The sequence below is a fragment of the Ictidomys tridecemlineatus genome, chromosome 14 (genome assembly GCF_052094955.1).
Source record: "Ictidomys tridecemlineatus isolate mIctTri1 chromosome 14, mIctTri1.hap1, whole genome shotgun sequence".
Taxonomy (NCBI): Eukaryota; Metazoa; Chordata; class Mammalia; order Rodentia; family Sciuridae; genus Ictidomys; species Ictidomys tridecemlineatus.
In genome coordinates this window covers 13,680,651-13,684,493 of record NC_135490.1, presented here as the reverse complement: position 1 = coordinate 13,684,493, position 3,843 = coordinate 13,680,651, and the positions used below count along the sequence as shown (strand labels likewise).

General features: G+C 46.8%; 1 long non-coding RNA gene across 1 annotated transcript; it reads right to left on the bottom strand.

Annotated features, from left to right (window-relative positions):
• Positions 1-365: 365 nt before the first annotated feature.
• On the bottom strand, positions 366-3,575 carry LOC144370574 (uncharacterized). The gene is made up of 2 exons (XR_013430489.1): positions 3,004-3,575; positions 366-2,675 (listed from the first exon to the last, which is right to left on the bottom strand). It is a non-coding gene; the product is annotated as an uncharacterized LOC144370574 (long non-coding RNA).
• Between the last annotated feature and the right edge of the window lie 268 nt (positions 3,576-3,843).

Below are 3,843 nucleotides of genomic sequence, written 5' to 3'. Positions count from 1 at the left end.
AAAATAAAAACCAGATACAGGAACTTGCTAAAACGATTCCTAGAGTGAAAGTAGATGGGCTCTACTCATTTTCTTAACTGTATGTGTCATGAGGGAACGCAAATTAAAACAAGATGCCATCGCACGTGTATCAGATAGCCAAAATCCAAAACATGGACACCACCAAAGGCTAGCAAGGAGCAATTGGAGCTCTCGTTCATTGCAGATGGAAATGCAAAAATGGGACAGTCATTTTTCTTTTATAGACAGTTTGTCAGTGTCTTACAGTGTTAAGCATAATCTTACCTTAAACCCAGCAATCACACCTCTTGATATTTACCCAGTTGAGTTGAAAATTTAGATCCACACAAAAACCTGCACAGGAATGTTTATGACAGCTTTATTCATAATTGCCCAAACTCAGAAGCAACCAAGATGTCCTTCAGTAGGTGAGTGGATCGACCTATTCATACATACAATACCATGTACATATGTACAATACCATGTTTTTCTGAAACAAAGAGGAATGAACTATGAAGCAAGGAAAAGATATGAAAAAAAAACCTTACATGCACATTACTCAGTGAAAGAGGGCCACATACATAATATGAATCCAATTATATGACATTCTGAAAAAGACAGACTAACTAAAGAGACAGTAAAAAGATCAGTGGTTGCCAGGATTTGGGGAAAATTGGTTCCTAGAGCACAGAGGAATTTGGGGGCAGTGAAACTATATAATATTTAATGGTGGATTCATGAGATCACGCAGTTCCCCGAATCTATATAACTGTACCACACAAAGAATGAACCCTAATGTGAACTCTAGACTTCAGTTAGTAATAATGCATCAATATTGGCTCATCTATTATAAAAAAAAAAAACATCATTCAAGATATTGATAGTGGAAAGTATGTGGAAAGAGAGAGAGAATATATGGGCACTCTATTTTCTGCTTAAGTTTTCTTTAAACCTCGAATTGCACTTAATTAGGCTCTTAATTAAAAAAAAAACTATGCTCAGAGTGAAAATATATAGATAGTGTCCTATTTGTGAGATTCATGAACTTTAGCACCTGATCAGCACCGCTTAAGCAAGGAACAAGGAGACTCGCCCACTTGTCTCCATCACCCTGTCAAACATCACACTGTTCATCAGGATCTAAGCTGCACCCTGAACCAGCCTCGGGATTCTCACACCTGTAGAATTAATTCTAAACCACTAAATAGAGAAGCCTCCGTCACCTGAGGTCACCTGAGGTCAATCTGGGTACAGCTTCCAAATGGTATTTTAAACACCCCTTCCCTGCTGGCAGTTGGCAGAAGCAATGTTGTCATTGCCCTGGGGAAATCTTCTAATTGAAAGGAGTAATTCCCTATGCCAAAGCCGAATCCTTCCTGCAGAGAAGCTGGCCCTGCTCTCCTGGCCCGATCCTTGGTGGAACGTTGGTTAATAATCATGGTTTGCTCCACAGCGAGGTTGGAAAGTAAGACCTCTACTGCGGAAGCCGCTCTGGGCCGTGCCGCAGCCACCGGGCTGACAGACAGACAACACGTCACGTGCAGGCACAGGCAGTAAAAGGCTCATCATCTCACTAAAACCATCTCCATCCACCCTGTATTTTTCCACACATTTCATTTCCCATCATGGCTGACTGCCTAAAGCATTCATGTGAAAAGAGCAGATTTTTGCCTGTGTGTTACTCCCTGTCTCCTCCCAATCAGGCAGTTTATTGGATTCTCAGAAATGACATAAACACTTGGCATATCCAAGAGGAAGAAGCAGAGAGAAAAAAAAAAAAAGAAATAAAATAGCCAGTGAGACCCTCATGGGAAGAGGGGTCAAGGCCTGTAACTGCTGGTAACGACGAAGTCAAAGATGCTAAGACTTGCCACAAGTCACCCTTGGAGCTGACGTCATGCTGCAGATAGAGAAACTGAGGCCCAGGAGACAGATTCCCCCAGGGTCTCTCCATGAAGGACGATGGCTGGTGTGGTGTTCTTCATGGGGTTTCTTCCTCATCAAACCCCCCAAACATGAAGAGTTCTGAGTGGGGCCTATGAGTCACAGGTTGGGCCTACGGGGTCCCAGGAGTAGCTCCTGGACACACTGTTTCCATCGAGGTATTTTAAGGGCATTCTGTGGGTGCCCCCGAGTCCACGCTCATGGCCCAGTAGGATGAGAGGTGGGATGTGAAGGAAAGAGAGCAAGAAAGATCACAGCTCGAACATGAACTCTAGGCCCGGTGGGGCTAGGAGCTTGGGGTGTTTCAATAGTTTCCAGAATCATCATATAAAAATCTTTAAAAAAAAACAACTCTGAGATCCCAAAGCTGGGTACCCCAGGAAATAGATACACGAATAGCCCACATGGACTCAGAGCTTCTGTTTGCTGGGCACTGTCCAAGCACTTACTGAAATCCTACAAGAACCCTTCAAGGCTGGTACTGTGCTCCCATTTGGTAGATGAGGAAACTGAGGCACCGGGAGGCTGCAGGACGGTTCCTGGAATCACACAGCTGGTCTGTGGTTGGGGGATTTCATTCTAGAAGTCGGCCCCAGAGCTGAAGCCCTCCATGTGTGTGTCTCTCTGAACTGCCACTCACCTCAATGCCGACAGTAGTGCGAACCCTTTTCACTGACGGAGCCCGATGAGGTCTTTTTAAAAGAGTTTCCCATACGTCATTTCAATGGATCCTCACAGCAAAACGGCAAAGCAGGAAGAGCAAAGATAATTATCCCCATTTAATAAAATAAACCAGAGCTCAGAAAAGGGGGTATTCCCACACGGCACAGCTGATAAAGGACAGAGAGGGCAGTGCTGCCCACACAGGCCACCTGCCCATCCCCGCTTCCCGTTGAGCCAGGGAACGCCCCTGTCTCTATCCCCAGTCCCACCCAGACCCCGAGTGGAAGGCCCACTCCTAGAATTGAACGGGTACAGAAGACGGGGTTTTCAACAAGGAGCCCCCCACCTCCACCACCTCCACCTCTGACTTCTTTTTTATTTTCTCCGAGTTCCTACCTCGCCGGCCATTCTCCTGGTTTGGCTGGTTTGGGGGGCCACAGGCGAAGGAAGCCTCCTCATCTTCCCCCCCCCAAACCTCCTTCTCCTTCTTTCTCATTTCACCTCCAGGACACCTCCCCACTCCCCAGCTCACAACCACACGCTCTGAACAGCTCTCATCAGCGCGATGTGTTACAATTGTGCCATGAGGGTGACATTTAGAGGCACGGTCCTGGAAGAAATGGCATGGATTTGAATATGTCGGAACACTAAATTTAACCAACCCAGAGGGCCCTGGGGGAATTCGGGAGGAGGGAGGAAGGGGTTTCAGCCGGGACTGGGCCTGCAGAATGCAGGTGCTCGCCATCCCTAGCTGCCCACCCTTGCTCATCAGGACAGGGGAATGAGCTTCAATCATCCCACATTCACCTAGCACCATTGTTAGGTGGGCGCTTGGAAAGGTCCTAATCATGTCCTCTATTGTCTGGTTTAACACAAAGCAGAGCAAAGCAGGGTCAGAGCTGCACATCTCTCAGCAGAAATCCCCGAGGATGTTGACATATGTGTGTAGACACAGGAATATACAACACCATTCCCCTCCTGATTCACATGCAAACACACACACATACACACACACACACACACACATCAAGGGAGGTGCTACTGAAAGGAGCCAGCCAACCAACCTCAGCCCTTCGCCATGCAATGGGAAGAGTGACAGAGGCTTTGACTCTAGCTGTCCCCACACCCCTTCTTGAGAAACTGTCCCAAGACTCTGCATTGTCAAGCTGGCCAGTGTGCCCTCGCCTAGTTTGAGGAACCTGTGTGGATGCTGTTAAAATGAGGCAGAATCTCCAG